At 35.3% G+C, this 17,749-nt stretch overlaps 1 non-coding gene across 1 annotated transcript; it reads left to right on the top strand.

Annotated features, from left to right (window-relative positions):
* The first annotated feature begins 6,865 nt into the window (after positions 1-6,865).
* LOC136201577 (small nucleolar RNA R71) lies at positions 6,866-6,972 on the top strand. Its single transcript, XR_010673925.1, has one exon. It is a non-coding gene; the product is annotated as a small nucleolar RNA R71 (small nucleolar RNA).
* Positions 6,973-17,749: the final 10,777 nt, after the last annotated feature.

Raw genomic sequence — 17,749 nt, 5'->3', positions numbered from 1 at the left:
CCATGGTTTCTCCGTTTTTGAGCTACGGGAACTGCATCTTTATCGATGTTAAGTTTGTGAGTGATCACGTATGGACTGATCCCTGGGAGGATCTCATCTTTCCATGCAAAGACGTCCTCTGCTTCATGGAGAACTTTGGTGATTGCTTCTTTAACTTCACCTTTGAGCCCTTTAGCTATTCGTACCTGCTTTTCATCCGCCATGAGGTACATTTCTGTCTCGCCCAAGGCCATTGTGACGAGTTCCTCTTCATCTTCGTCCTTAGATTGGGGGCGGATCATTAGTGATGCCGAATATGTCTCCTGAGCCACCTTTTGGCTCCCTCTGATCATTACACCTCCCTTGGTCGTAGGGATGTAAAGAGTTAAGTGGCGTATGGAGATGAGGGCAGCTGCCTCGGAGATAAAGGGCCGCCCGAGGATAATATTATAGGCTAACTGACCATCCAAGATAGAAAATTCCAGATCACCCCTCCAGACTTGATCCTCATCTGCTAACTCACAATCCAACGTTACTTGGCCTTTTGTCCGAATGGTATGTCCTGTTACTCCCAGGATATCCACTACAGTTGGTTCTACTTGGACTGGATCGACCATGAGTTTAGCGAAAGCTCCTCTTGTGATGACATTGCACGAGCTCCCAGTATCGATCATCACCCTTTTCATCTCCCAGCCTTCCATCATCATAGTAATGACCAAGGCATCTCCATGAGGAGAGATCTCTGGTCCTACGTCTGCAAATGGACGATTCAGCGATGTCCTGTCAAGAGCAGTGGTTTTTTCCTTTTTCAGTTCTGGTTGATATCCAGGTCCACCTGCTATGACATTAATGGTCCCCTTTCCTTTCTTCTTTGGGTCATCCCTGGATCTATCACCATCTCTCTTTTTGCCATCATTTTGGATGAACCGATCCAACTTGCCCCTTTCAATGAGACGCTCTATTTCTCGAGCTAACTCCCAGCATGCATCTGTGTCATGGCCGTTTTTCCTGTGATACTTACAATAATTTTTAGAATTTTTACCAGTATTGGTGTACTCCCCCCCCTTTTGGTTCGGGGTATGAAATGATCCGCTTGTGTTGACTGTTCTCAATCCACACACTACAAGAATTCAAGCTTGTTGCGACAATTTAATTTGTCAAAATAAGTTATATTTTTGTCATAAGAAACTTCTTGTTACAAAGTGTGTTGTCACCATCTTATATTAATCTCTGACACACCTCCACATGCAAATTCCCATTGGGTTTGCAGCGTGTACAACACAGGGCCAACCCGCGATGTGTTTTTAATTCTACAAATTTATGAGGTTGCCAGGACTCGAACCCTCGACCGTTTGGTCCAAGCAACTCTAATACCATGTCATGGAACCGTTTGAACTAAAAGCTCAAGATGATTAAGGCTTAATCGTATATCTCATATTAATCTCTGACACATTCTAATCCCCAAATAAATATGAAAATTTATAAATTGATTTTCGAAACAATATATTAGTCTAATTTGATAAATATTACTGTCATAATTTGGTTTTGTTTTTTCATTTTTTTACTAATTGTAATTTTGTCATAATAAGTACATTAATTGCGAAAACAGTTATTTTATCGTATGAATGTTTCGTTACATCTTTATATATTTATGACAAAAATGATGTGGCAATTTGTTTTTATCATAATACGTATTAAGTTCTACTTTCTTGTGATAAATATTTCGACAAAATATTTTTTCTCACGATTTCTTTTGGTTTTTTTACCTTTTCTTACTAATTATTATTTGATCACAATAAATACATTAGTTGTGATAAAAAATTATTTTTACGTATGAATTTTTGTCACAACCTTATGTATTTATGACAAAAATGTGTGACAATTTTTTTTTGTCATAATATCGATTGACTGGTGATTTATTGTGATAAATATTTGGACGAAATATTATTTTGTCATAATTTTGTTTGGAATTTTCACATGTTTTTACTAATTATTTTTTGTCACAATAAGTACATTAATTGTGACAAAATTTATTTTGTCAGACGAATTTTCGTCACAATATTAGATATTTGTTGTAGTGACATAAGCACTTCACTTTTGGAAGCATTGAGAGGTGTGAAGGAGGTGACAAATGCCGATTTGTTCTTAGAACCCCTTCGCCTACTTCTAGAGGAGGAATCTTGATGCTTGTCCTTTTCCCTATCTCGATGGCGAGATTCGCTTTTGTCCCTCCTAGGCGGAGATGCTGATTCACGACGAATGTCATCCACCTCCATAAAGTCCTTGCAGCGCTCTATTAATTCTGCCATGCTGGTGGGCTTCTTGCGAATTAGATCCTCCTGTAAACTCTTACAAGTGGTATTTTTTACCAGAGATTCCACTGCCATGGAGATATCTATATCAACAATTTGTATACACAATTTGTTGAAGGAGTTTATATAATCTCGAAGGGATTCATTCGCCTTCTGCTTTAATTCAAAGAGCTTCCTGGATTTGACCACTGGAGGGATACAGCTGGCGAATTTAGCACAAAACTCTCTGCTTAGTTGGTCCCAACTATCTATCAAGCCAGGTGGTAGTGATTGGAACCAGCCATAAGCGGGACCTCCTAACGTGGTGACAAACATTTTGCACAGCACTGGTTCAGTTGCACGGTTGAGGTGAAGCAATATTCGGTATTTTCTGACATGGGCCTCTGGGTTGTCAACACCCGTGTATATGGTGAGATTTGGTATTTTAAAATGCCTATCCGTTTCCTCTGCTTCAATCCAAGCCGTGAAGGGCGAATCTCGATTGGCGTACGGATTATGCCTGGCATTCTCCTCATTCATGCGAAGCACCGCAGCTCGAACTCTGTCGTCAAAATTCTCCGGATCCGCCCTTGGGCGACCCCTCCGTGGAGATCTGCTTGGAGAAGATGATGAACTAGATCCCGAAGATGGGTCTGAGGGTGATCGTCCACCACGCCCGCCTCCGTTTCCACGTCCGCCACCTCCACCTCCTCCGCCCGGGGGAGCCTGACCGTTACCCCCTCCAGAGCCTCCTGAAGGAATATGACCATCATTCCCGTGATGTGGTGGTGGTGGTGGTGGCCCGCTTGGATGTGGCGTGTCTACTGGCCTTTTGCTCTGTCTACGTCCAGTAGGTGGGGGTGATTTGCCTTTGCGGGAGGATCTCAATCTTCGGGACGAAGGCGATTCGGACCGCCTACTTTTCTCTTTTCTACGCTTTTTGTGCTTTCACCCTTCCGATCCACCCAAAAAGAGATTTGACCATGGTCGCCTTGGTATATCTGATCCGCCCAGATTGATCCCACGTCTGTTAGATCCGCCAACAAGAGTTTGATTGTTCCTTTGACTTCCTCCTGCGCCAGCAGGGAATAACTCTCGATTGATCGGTCGTTCTCCCAGCGCCGTCGTGGTAGTTACCATGGATTCCGTATTGTGGGCTTGGAGAAATGAAGAATTGTGGGCGTTCGGTCCTAGAGTCATCTAGGGCCAAGAAGATATCGTAGATGAAGGCGCCAAGCTCCAAAACGGGGGAATGGTCATGAACGACCGCAGGCGATCACCTGTTTCAGGGCCAAACTTTTCCCCTATAGCTTCTGCACACATGTTGATGAATGCGTCCGGGGGCATACTACTTTCAGCTTGTGTTGTGGGAGCATTTGAATCAGTGCGGCCAGCACTAGTTATTGGTGGTGTTTCAACCCCTGAGGAGGGGTTATGATCTCCATTTGTCATATTTCTTCTAATCGTGAACGAAAAACCTTTATTTGTTTAAGGATTCCACCTTCACCGCACCAATTGATGACAAGCGGAGAAATTCTGATCAACTTCCGTCCCTGTGGGGGCGTCGTTGGGTTCAACGGGGGAAAGCTCCGATGCCAAAGTTAGTAAGGAAGATCAAGAGAGCAAACTGAATTGACAAAGGATAAGTGAATGTGTACCTGGATAGCCTGAGACGTAGGCTATATATAGCTAGAAAGTTGTAACCTTCAGTAACTAGAAAGTCTCCATTAATGTTCCATTAATGGCGGTTACAAGTTATCTTTAAACTGGCGGTTAGCCAATTGATAGCTCATTAATGGTCTTTATGGCCAGGTCGGCCCAGCCGTTCTAACGGCGAATGAGTGTTTAAGGAGATTCGCCTCATAGGTTCGCTGGCGGGTCTCTTTTGATGGGACCTTGATGATCCGCCAGACGGATCTCTTTGGAGGATCAATACGCGGCGTTCTTTAGGTGAATATCTCTTTTGGTCCTCGGGATAATATCTCAATGTTATCAACCATGAAATGACATTTTTCCCAGTTTAATACCAAATTTGTTTCTTCACACCTAGACAAAACTTTATCCAAGTTTTCTAGGCACGAATCAAAAGAATCTCCATAAACTGAAAAATCGTCCATAAAAACTTCCATGATATCTTCAATGAAATTATTAAAAATCGCAGTCATACAACGTTGAAATGTTGCAGGTGCGTTACATAGACCAAAGGGCATTCTCCTATATGCAAATGTTCCGTAAGGACATGTGAAGGTTGTTTTATCTTGGTCATCCGGGTAAATGTATATTTGAAAGAATCCAGATTAACCATCTAGAAAACAGTAGAAAGCATGACCAGCTATCCTTTCGATCATTTGATCAATGAAAGGTAGAGAAAAATGATCTTTCCTAGTTGCTTTATTTAGATTTCTATAATCTATACAAACCCTCCAACCAGTGGTGGTTCGTGTAGGTATTAATTCACCTTCTTCATTCCTTACAACTGTTATGCCTCCCTTTTTAGGTACACAATGGATTGGACTAACCCATTCACTATCCGAGATAGGGTAGATGATTCCATTGTCCAGAAGTTTAGTAATCTCATTTTTTACTACTTCCTTCATATTCGGATTTAGGCGTCTTTGCCTATCCGCTTTAGGTGGCTTATCTTCTTCTAAGTGAATTCTGTGCATTACGATGCTCGGATTGATACCTTTTAAGTCTGAAATTTGCCAACCCATACTGCCTATCCTATTTCTAACAACCTCTTTCAATTTCTCTTCTTGAACTTGTGTTAATTTGTTAGAGATAATTATAGGTAGAGAATCGCCTTCGCCTAAGAAAGCGTACCTCAAATGACTTGGTAATTCTTTAAGTTCTAATTTAGGTGGAACTATAATTGAAGGCGGAACTGGTCCATCTTCTCGAATCAAAGGTTCTGGGTCCTTATCTTCTAGTTCCTCACTCATTATAGGTTCTATTATTTCTTCTTTTTGAACAATGTCATTTACACATTCTTCAATTAAATCAAGCTTCATACAAGTGAAATCCTCCATAGGATATTTCATCGCTTGATTCATATCAAACTCAATCTTATCATCGCCTATTCTTAAAACTACTTTTCCTTCCGATACATCAACTAGAGCACGTCCCGTGTTCATGAACGGTCTACCAAAGATTAGCGGACAATTTATGTCATAAGCAAAATCTAAAATAACGAAATCGGTAGGAAAAATAAATTTGTCAACTTTAACTAAAACATCCTCAATTATACCGTATGGTCTTTTAGTGGTTTGATCCGCTAATTGCAAAACCATATTGGTACGTTTGATGTCTTCTTCTAAGCCTAACTTATTAAAAATGGATAATGGCATCAAGTTAATGCTTGCTCCTAAATCACAGAGACAACTGGGAAATTCAATATCTCTCAATTTACACGGAATGGTAAAACATCCGGGATCCTTGAGTTTAGTGGGAAAATTGCTTGACACAATCGAACTGCAATCTTCAGTTAGTGAAATGGATGAAATTCTTCCCAACTGATTTTCTTTGAAATTAAATCTTTGAGGAATTTACCATAATTGGGAATTTGCGTAATCGCATCCATAAATGTTAAATTAATATGCAAATTCTTAAGTTTGTCTAAAAATGTTAAAAGTTGTTTGTCATAGTCCTTATTGCGGACTTTGTGTGGAAAAAGTGGTTTGGGTACAAAAGTTTTTGTACTAGAGTCAATTGGTGCATCTTTTTGTTTTAATGTATCTTCTTTGGGCGTCGGTAAATCAGTTCCAGGTAAGGTCGAATTTCCGGGCATTTCCGGGCCTAAGTAATTTTTCCCTGAACGAAGAGTGATAGCCTTAACATGCTCTTTCGGATTTTCTTCCGTATGGCTTAGAAGACTTCCCTCTTTGCGGGATGGAATTGATTTAGCGAGTTGTCCAATTTGAATCTCCAAATTATGGATGCTAGATGATTGGTTTTTAATAAGCTGATCAAATTTATTCTCGATCCATTTAAAACCATCGTCGTGATTACTTATTTTTCCGCTCATAGCATCAATAAATTTGTCGATTTTAGAAGATAAAGTGTTAATCGTATCTCTTGATTGATTTTGATAATTAGTAGTACGATTTTGATTAGCATTAGCATTATTATTATTATCTCTCCAGTTAAAGTTAGGATGATTTCTCCATCCAGGATTATCTGTATTGGAATAAGGGTTATTATTTGGGTTTTTCCCTTAGACAAAATTTACCTGTTCAATTTCACTCATACCTTCGTAATCTACATCCGTTTGGATTGGCTTACCATTAGGATCACACGATGCCATAAACCTATCAATTTTGTGCGATAAGGCAGAAAATTGGGCTTGCAACATCGCTACTGGATCAAGATTCACTATACCTTTAACTGATGATGTTGTTGAGGATGATGGTTTCGCTAATGGTACGTGTCCACGTTCCGCGGGCCACATACTACTGTTGATTGCCATTTCCTCCAAAAGTTCTCTTGCTTGGGCAGATGTTTTCTTCATAAATAACCCTCCAGACATAGCGTCCAATGAACCTCTAGTTGTAGGATTTAGTCCATTATAAAATGTTTGCATTAAAAGTTCAGCGGGCAATTGGTGGTGTGGGCATAAACGTTGAAGTTCTTTAAAACGTTCCCAAGCCTCATAAAGAGTTTCATTATCATTTTGAGAAAAAGATGTTAACTCTTTAATGACTCTTGCGGTTTTGCTAAAGTAAAATTTTTTGATAAAAATGCTTGGGCTAATTGTTCCCAAGTGGCAAATGATACGGCTGGCATAGAAGTTAACCATTCTTTGGCTCGATCCTTCAAAGTAAAAGGAAAAAGGCGAAGTTTGATTGCTTCTGCAGTTACATCAGTAATTTTAAAAGTATCACAAATTTCTAAGAAATTTGTCAAATGGGTATTAGGATTTTCGTTAGGTAACCCGTAAAATGTTACGTTATTTTGCAACATATTAAGCAACGCAGGCTTAATTTCAAATTGGTTTGCATTAATTTGGGGTCTAACTATACTGTTTGTTACACCGGCCACTCCTGGCCTAGCGTAATCCATAAGTGTGGCCATAACTTCTGGCTTGGTAATTCTAGTTTTTATTGGGGTTTTGTTTTTCTTTTTCTTTTCTTTCTTGTTCTTTTTAAGAGTTCTTTCAATTTCTGGGTCAATAGGATCTGGTGACGTGCCTGAACTTCGAGAACTGCGCATGAACTTGAAATTTCGCACGAACCGAAACTACCTACAAAACAGAATTTGAAAAATAAATATGTTAGTAATTGAAAATAAATAAAATATAAAAGTTTGAATAAGTATGAATAAACCTAGATTCGTAATAAAACACAAAAAATTTAAAATTTTGTCAAAAATTTTGGCGTTCCCCGGCAACGGCGCCAAAAACTTGTTGAGCGATTTCCGCAAGTGCACGGTATACGCTTGTAGTAATAAAAGATATCGATCCCACAGGGAACGTTTTTCGAACAAAACTTATTTATAATCGGTTAAAGTTACTTTTAGGTTTATAATATGGAAAATCGTTTAATCGGTTTTGGTTTTGAAATTGCTAGAATGAGAATTAGAATAGAGTATGAAGACGTTAGAAAATACTCTGATTTAAGAATGAATTTGCAAGATAGCAACGTTTAGTACTTTTTAGAAAAGTAAACATATGTATTTATTTGCATTAAGCAAAGAAAACAACTTTAAACTTTGTACGAATTATAAAGATGAAATAAATGACGGAACCTCTAATTAATTGGCTTTGAACATGACAAAACCCTTCCGGTATAGTTGCCCTTAATCAAATTAAAACTCTTTCGAGATAATAATTTGCCTAAGTGTTCAACAAAGTTTCCTTGTAAAGATTTTGGATTAAATACGTTTTAATGAAAACACCAGCAGTCACTTTAGTGGATTGGTTACCATAAGTGCTGCATAAAAATCTATCGAATAGAACGGACTTTATTAGATGAAATATAAATTGATACAAGTTTATAGAGAACATGGAGCATGGAAACATTCGACGACTTGCAAGTGAACGGGTTGTCAATCATTTCCTTGGGTTTCGTTAGAGTTTGTCAGGCTCAGGGGCGGATCCTCTACTCAATCTTCTCGTTGAATCTTCGTAATAGAGACTGGGTCGGTCTACTACCAAAATGAAAACTAAACTGGAACAATGTCTAAACGCTACTAAACTTGTTATTATTGAATAAACAATGTGTGTACATCATATTGCTTTTTACAGAATCGAAATCTAACTTCTGAATCACTTGACTCGGAATTTCTGCATAAATTCTATACTAATCTCTTTTTTTTCTACATATCTTCAACTCTCCATCAACTCTTTATTTATAGATGTTGAAGAGCCTTGATTGAAGTGTCGTGTCCGTTGTGAAGGATCGTGCCCGTTGCGAAAGGACGTCTTTATCCACCCGAACGATCGTGTTTCGTCAAAAACGAAAGTGTGTAACTAGGCCTCTACAAACTCCTGCTCGTACCGAGAATATTAAATTCTCTACTGAGAATGGGGGAGCATCAATTGGTCTTCAAACGAAGGGAAGGAGAAGCTGAGGAACGCGTGTCGCGACCGTGAATGTGGGGGCCGCGGTCGCGGCACAGAACGTTTTTCGGTTCTTATGCTTTCGTTCGCGTCCTCGATTTGGCGTTATTAATTTCTGTCGTCTTCGACTCCTTTTGTAGGGTTTTTCTTCTGTTTTTGAGCTCTTTTCGTTCCTATTTGGATTTTACCAAATATTTATGTACCTTACAAGAAAGAAACATATTCGAGAGTAAAAGCTTTCTAAACGGTTATAAATAGCATAAATTCGTAGCAATATTGATATAATTATTGATGATATTTTAGGTATATTTTGGGCTTAACAAAGAGTTGTAACTGACACAAAATTATAATTTATTATTTGGCACCTTGATTGAACACTTGAAAGTTTCATAATTTTACTCCTAACATTGGGAGTCAAGAGCAATTTTATCTGTAACCTTTGGCAGGCAAAAGTAACTTTATACCTCACGTTGTCAAGTAAGGTCAACTTAAGCAATAATTCATCAAACTTGGTTCTCGAGGAATCTTATCATCTACACTTTACACTTTACATGAACGTGTTTTATCACTAATTAGTAACATATACAAACATATAATTAGACGTGAATAAAAATAATAATAAAAAATATAATGCCTTTTGTACGAGTTGGACCAAAAAATTCAAATACTTCACCGAATTTATAAATACTATTAAACTTCAATTTATTATTAAACCATAAAAAATATGATTTTTTTTTTCAAAACCAACTGATATGCAATTAGTGCACAATAAAAAAATAAAATATTTGTGTTTCATAATAACACAACTTCTCAATATTAGAAGTAAAATTATTCTTGACTGCAATTAGAAGTAAAGTTGGATCATTTTAGACGTTAGGATAAAATTACTAATGGGTTAGATACATTTTTACACTTAAAAAATGATAAAAATTTGTTCACCAACATGATTGCAAAAAAATTAATAGGAAAAATAAATATTTAACTTTTTGAAAAATTTATATTTTATTATTTCACCCTTTAATCTTTTTAAATGTATATATTAAATAAAGTATTTTTTAACATATTAAGGTTTTAATATTTTAAATTGAGATATTAAGTCCTTGATCTTTAATTTTTTAATTGATCATTAATCTTTTAACACGTTTTAACAGCTCAATTGTCACACCAGATAGATTCAAACTATTTTACATTAAAGGAACAGTGAATTTTTATCAATTTTGTAAAATGAAAAACAGAGTTTGAATTATTCATATAACTAAATTGATTGAGCAAGGGTTTAGTATATTCATTTAAAAGATCAAAAGTTTAATGTATTAACAATTAATTGATCAAGCGCTTAATGTATCAATTTGAAAGGCTTTAATCTAGGGGCGGATAAAAAAAAGAGGGCCATGGTTTCGGTTCCATGTTTCTGACAAATTAAGGCTCGGGGTGGTTAATTAACTTACTAAGTTTGTATATAATTACAAAATTCAACTTGATTAGTATATGATAAGCGATAAATTTCTCTAAGTTTATTCAAAACGACTTAATTTTACTTTTGTAGTCCAAACCTAGCTTAATTTTGAGAAGTTTTATAATGGTAAGTAAAAATTAGTCATGAGGGCTTTTCTTAAGCACACTAAATAAGGTGATATTGGTTCTAAAAGTTTTACAAAAAGTGCATTTAGTGTAATTAATAAATGGGATAAGAATCAAATTTGACTTTAACATTTTCAGTGGAGTGCATATTTAATCCTAACATATAAAGTTGTGAAAATTTAACCCTAACTTTTTCAAACAAGATTAATTTAAGCGTTACCTTACCGAAAATTATAAAAAAAAACTCGTTTGAATGATATTTAAATCATGAGACCTTACAAAACATATATTTCATATGTTAGGATTAATCTAGGTTTTAACATGTTAGGTTAATCTGAACTTATCTTTAACAAATAGAATTTAAAAATTAAAGAAATTCAAAAAAATTCAAAAGTTGATAATAAGTTTGACAGATCACGCTGAGCTGTGACCTACCAAATTACCAATTGAAGACCTGATACAATGTGAAATTTTTTTTTAATTAAACTGTCTAAAATATCTACTACATTATTAATATATAGTTATAAGAAACCAACAAAAAATATACGAAACTAATTCAATTTATTGATAAACTTGTTTGTAAAGTCCAATGTGACACTTAAATAACAATTATACCATTTTTTTTTTCAAATCTTCGATAATGCCTCGCTAAAATAAATTTTGTTTAGAAACGTTAGGGTTTAATTTTCAATATTTCGTACATTTTTGGCTAAATTTGCATTTCGCTTGAAATGTTAAAGTTAAATTCGGTCTTTATCTGATTAATAAATTTGTGATAGAAGTTAAAGACTTAAAATTCTTTTTTAATTAAAACATAGTTAAAATATTATTGCAATAATAGTTTAATAAAATCATGAGGGCTTTTCTTAAGGACACTAAATACGTGAAATTGGTTTTAAAGGTTTTATAGAAAAGGCAGTTAGTGTAATGAATAAATGAGATAAGAATCGATACATTTTTTATGGAGTGCATATTTAGTCCTAACATAGGAAGTTATGAAAATTTAACTTTAATTTTTTCAAACAAAATTAATTTTAGTTTTAAACTACAGAAATTTTGAAAAAACCCGAAGTTGAATATTATTTAACTATGTCATGGGACCTTACAAATATATATTTCATATGTTAAAGATTAAATCTACCTTTTAATAAATTTTAAAAATTAAAGAAATTCAAAAAAAAAATTTCAAAAGTTGATAAGTTAGACATATCAAGCTGAGGTGTGACTCTACCAAATTACCAATTGAAGACCTAACATAATGTGAATACACCTATATAAACAGCTCATTTTGGTTCTTACCTACAAAAAGAAAAGAAATTGCAGTAATAGGTTTTGAGGGGTGGATTTCTCTGTGGTGCGATGACCCACCACTCCATCTCCCCCGAAACAATGAAGCAGCAGTGTATATTTCATCCATGTTCGACATTGATATCTCAAGATGGAATTGATGGGATGCGATTGCCTTTAGGGTTACAAACTGCATTCATAAATCAGCATCTCCGCTATCCTTCCCTAGTAGTAGAAGGACCATCAACCGATAGTCATGAACCCATACAAATTATTTTCATTTTGTTGATAGAGGTACCTCTTATTTACTTAATTTTTTTTGTCACTTTTGAAGCAAAGTTTGCCTGCAATTTTAATGTTAGGGCTAAATTTGTGCCATTTTGTACGTTAATGTTATTATCCCTAAAAAAAATCTAGTTGATTGATTAACTTTTGTAGGTAGAGAAGAGCCAAACAAATGAAAAGCATGAGCATAGTTTCATCGACTTGCTTAGTCTCGTTTCTGTGATTCTTCTGATTTTCCAATCTATTAGTTACAAAGGTACCTGTGAATCCTTGATGACTCCAAACCATTAATAATATTTGATTATATCATTATTGAAGTTATTAACTTTTGCAGCTGAGGTAGAGGAGCATATGGAGATGCTTGAAAAGCTTGTGCCAGAGTGGATTTTCAAGAAGCTTGTACTCAGTGAAGATACTTTATACAAGTATGTCTATCATACTTCTGTCTCAAAATCATGCTTAGGCTCCGCTGATTTATAAATGTCAGACTTGAACTATGTAGATCTAGAAAATTTTGAATGATTTTTGACTGTTGATTGGTTGTGTGCAGCATCAACAAAATGTCAGACTTGAACTATGTACATCTGCATATAAAAATACATACTCAAAGGTGCAATCAAATTTAGGATATTGTTTATGTGGGATCGCTGAAGGTTGATGTAAAGGAAGAAGTTTCCTAGAGGCTGCTGGGAGAATTCAACTGCTTTCCCATATTTCTTCCTCCATATGTTTACAAAGTTTTATCGTGGTTTTTGTAAGCATCATTTATGGCCTCTTTTTCATTATATGCTGCCTATGTGCCCCACTTTCTGTCTTGTTGCAGCCCAATGTTGGGCCTACACTATGAATCAAAACGTGGTCATATTGTCCTTGAATATTTTGGTTGCACAATATACATCAAAACTTTGCCTGTACGAGTACATATAGGTAGGTTTGGATCTGCATTGAATCATCCATCTTCTTCTAACAAGCTCAAAGGAATACAAAGGAAGTTTGATGGGAAAAAGCTTATTGTTGGAGTTGATGATATAGACATTCTCAAAGGCATTGGTCTAAGTTGTTGGCTATGGAACAACTTTTGCAGCCGAAGCCACAGTAGGCTATCAGTTGTGTATGGGTTTTCTTTTTTCTATCGGTCCTTGAGTATTACAGTGACCAATTAATAGGCAGGGAGTCACTAAAGGGTCACTTAATAGGCAGGGAGTCACTAAAGGGCTTGTAGCAGACAATATAATTTCTGCGATAATCAGTGATGAAAAATCCCCAATTTTTGTCACCTGCATTGGGGATGACACATCAGATGAAGACATGTTCGAAAGCATGTCGAAAACAGCTTCGAGTTGTTAAATTCTTCAGCTCCTGAGATCTTTGTATGCACTTGGACAAAAACCAAGCAAGGCTACGTACTATCTAGATGATAATGCTGATGTACTGCCATTGATTCAAAGTTTGGCAACTCCTTTAAGTTCGAAACCAAGGTGCAACACGGAAGAGCAAGTGTCTTTCCACATTGGCGTTTAAAAAGGCATAAATTATTGCCTATTAGTTGCATAAATACAGGGTAAAAAAAGTAAATAGTCTGGGTAGAAGAATGATGATCAGGTTGTAGTAGATTCTTTTGTTTTTACATCTTTATCTAAAGAAATTTATCATTATATTCTGATCTCCAAGGCATATGTGCAAGAGGTTGTGGAGAATGCCCTACAGGACGGTCTTGAGAGCATGTGCTGTTGTAGCTCCAACACACATTATAAATTCAAAGACATGAAAACTTGGAATATATGAAATCAGTGATCATTGTAAAGATTGTTAACAACTCAGAATATGTATCTCTGAAATGATTCATCAAAAGAAATAGTTAGTTCATCTCATCAAAAGAAATATATACTAAAACTTTTATATTTTTTTGAAGATTTTTTTAACATTTAATCCTTAAACGATTTCCAATAGAGGGTGTTTGACTGAATGCTTAGTGGGCTGGCAATTATTTTGTCAATTTTAAAGGGTTGCCATCCATTGGAGTAATGGTGGTTGGTTAAAAATTTCAAGTAATGTTTTCACTTTTTGGCAACTTTTTTTAAGGTTGTCAAACTTTTTTTAATATAGAAAAAAGTGATTTTTTTAGAAGAGATGACAAATTTATTTAAGAATCAAGAGTTGAAAAATTCTTATACAAAGCACCCTCAATCTAGAGAGGAGCACTAACAGAAATAAATAAACCTGCATTGAGCACGGCTTAACGAGCAATACACCCCATTAGCCCATCTAGGAACAAAGAACACTTAAAGTCTGACCTTTGTTACAGTATTCCGTTACAATCTTAGATGATACTTCCATACTCCGTCAAGTCCACGCGAAACGAAAACAAGCCATCCACAACACCTTTTGTATCCATTTCGACCAACACATAAGAGAGATTAAGTGATTCGTAACCATACCAGGTTATGTGGCAAAGCCAAAGCCTCAATCACCCGAGGTCAAATTTATTTCATTATACAAAGTAAATGAACTTGAAGATTAACAAATATCTAAGTTAATGGTGCCACTTGTTGGAGAAGAAGTCCGTTGGGGAAAGCAGTCTGTTCATTCAATATCTAAAGCATTATGAAAAATGTGATATATGATAAACTTAACTGTTCAAGTGATTTCAAGGCCTTAAAAACTAGGGATAATTCAAGTGATTTTAAATGAGTTAATATCTTCCAGTTGAAGTGATTTCAGTGCATTAAATAGACAGAGCTCACTCAGATTGGAACTGCTTATTCAAATAGTAAAGATGCATGAGATTTTAGATTTTAGATTTGAACTCCTTAATCATCTAGGGGATTTGTTGTAGTAAGAGACTGTTGATTCAAATAGTGGCCCCATCAACTGAAGCAACATTTTAACTGATCATGCTAATTTCACAAGTGTAAGTGTAAGGAAAAGGAAGATCATTACTGCTGCATATATTTTGCTAAAAAAAATGAACCTCCAATCTAACAAGACACATTAAATATTGATTTCAGATAATATGTTCTGGTTCTTACTGTGGGAGACATATATTTAAAGTCCTACCATCTCTTGGCCATGTCCAATGTGAGGAGCAATGGATTTTGTCAAGCTTATTTCACTTTACAAGTAAATGAACTTGAAGATTAGCAAATATGCAAGCTAATGTGATATATATATGTGAATAAGGGGCTTTTTGTCCAAATAAACCAAAATAGGTGCAGAATGATGAACATGTCATGCTTAAAGAAAATTCCATCTATGGCATCATCAAATAATCACTATAGAGAATGCATTCTAGCTAAGATATGAGCTTTTAAAAAAAAACTCAGTCCTCAGCTAGCCGAGACCATGACTATTAAAGAAGCTTTGAGTTGGATTAATATGCATCGCCCCACTAAGAAAATTCAAGTTCAGTCGGATTATCTCGTCATAATCAAGACAATTTATATGAGTTTAGAAGATCATTCGTATTTAATTGACATTATTTTTGCATTTTATCCCTAAAAAAATGATGGCTTAAAGTTTTATTTATATTCTGACCTATTTAAAATTTTATCATTTGGACTCTTACCTATTATTCTACTACATTTGGCCCATTAATTACTCAATTTGTGAAATTTCTTTCAATTTAGATGGAGACTTAACAAAATAGTTATCAGCTGCTATTTTGTGACATTTTGACATATCAGTTTGACTCATCATAAGTTTTAAAAAATAACATTTCTATTAAGTGCAAAAATCTAATACTTTGTAAAAGAGGTCTCTTTTCTCAAGGTGTTGGTTTGGCATCTTTAAACAGTTGTTACATGAAGTGCTATCTTTCCCTGCTGTGCACATCAGCATAATCCTTCTACTCCAATTTCCTTATTAGCTTCGGGTGTATAGAATACATCCACAGAAATTCTCTCCCTCTCTGAGCTGGTAAGAACCCTGTGAACTGGGCTTTAAAAGATTCCATTACTCATTATCTGCCAATCATAGAGTACACTGACCAATTTTCAGATTTATACTCAGTTTTTTGTATGGGTTTATGACTATCACTGGATGGTGTTGTGGTCGACTTAACCCTATTTCGGAATCGCATCTCCTCATCAGCACAACAAAATGGCATTCCATCTTGAGATAGCAATGTCTTTACCATCCATGACATTTACACGGATCCATGCTTTGTTGTTCTCCGACCAGAAGAGCCGCCCCTCAAAACCTTTAAACCCTGTGGATACAAACTTTGAGATATCAATGTCTTGAATTTGTAGATGCAAGTTGTTTGGTTTGAATGTTAGAATCAATGCATTGCCTTTGATCCAAAGGTGTTCAAAGCCTAGTGGTAATTTTAGAGATTAAACTCATTCAAGAGCAATAACACTGAGCCTTGAGATAAGAAATATACATGAGTGACAATGATCTAAAATATTCCATTTCTTTTGTGGTAGCAGATCAAATGCATTTGCTTAAAGATATTCCATCTAGGGAGTTTGTCATGTATCCCACTGTTGAGGGGTAAATTAATTTTTATATTTTTAGCATAGGTTATAATTTTACTCTATAGTTATTTTATTTTAATTAAATTCATTCTCAACAAAATAAAAATGTGATAAAAAATAGAAAATAATATCAAAAGATTATTATAAAAAAGAAAACAGAAATAAAAAAGAAAAGAAAAAAAAATAATAAAAATCAGGAGCAAATTTGGCATGCCTATTCTAAACCGAGATCGCCGAAACCCCATTTTCGAGTCATTCTTAGTCTACACGCCTATTCTAAATCATGTTTAGAAGTTTTTTATTAATCTCAATCAATTAAAAAGACCCAAAAACAAGCTTTTGAATTTTTCAACATTGAAGAATTCATCAAACAACTTTTCTGGTGAGCCGTTTTCCAAAATTTATTCCAGGTTCATTAGCTGATCTTTTTATCCTAATTTAATTTTAATCTCCTTATTGGCATCAACTCTCGAACTCCCAATTTTTATTTCGTAAAAAACGACATCCTACAGCCTTCTTAATCGCCCTTAAAGTACCCTCTACGAAACAGAATCAAGCTTTTGGTTTTTTCAACCATCAAACAATTATTCTGTCACCCCATTTTCAATAATTTATTCTGACTCATTTACTTGACCTTTTTCTGAAATTCCAGTTCTAAACCATTCCTTTGCACACTAACTTTAAATACTAACCTTCGTTTCGCTATAATCCAACCTCTACAGCTCCCGAAATTGAGCCAGAAAGTCCCAAGAAATCATTGTTTTTGTTCCAAAAAGTTCTGCTGATTTATTAGCTTGGTGGTAAATTTCTGCCTTAGTCCCTGAACTCTCCAAACTGTTCCGAATTCACCCAGAATTACCCGGACAACACAACAGCCCCCGAGCCGATTTTTCGGAGTTCCAGTCCTTAATTTCATGCATCCCAACGACATCAAAGAGATCGGTTTAATTTTATTTCATCCCTTACATATTTGTTTTTTATGACTTATTTACATTTCTAGCTTTAAAGTTATTATTTCTTTTTAAGTTGTAATTTTCATGCTTTATTATTATTTGTAATACAAAAAACATTGAAAAATATTTACAAAATCAATAAAAATATAAAAGAAAATTAAAAAAATTATATTTTTGTGTCGTTTTATTACTTTATGTTTGGTACTTATATTTAAAATTTGTTTTTCCAACTGACCTGTCAAGTAACGTCGGGGCCCAAGACCGTTGTTTTTATTTTCAGTCCTTGTAACGGTCGTCAATCGCTTTTCGTTTAGCATTCAAGTAATTTAGACGCATTTT

The sequence above is a fragment of the Euphorbia lathyris genome, chromosome 7 (genome assembly GCF_963576675.1).
Source record: "Euphorbia lathyris chromosome 7, ddEupLath1.1, whole genome shotgun sequence".
In the NCBI taxonomy this organism is placed as follows: Eukaryota; Viridiplantae; Streptophyta; class Magnoliopsida; order Malpighiales; family Euphorbiaceae; genus Euphorbia; species Euphorbia lathyris.
This window is presented reverse-complemented; position numbering and strand designations above follow the sequence as displayed.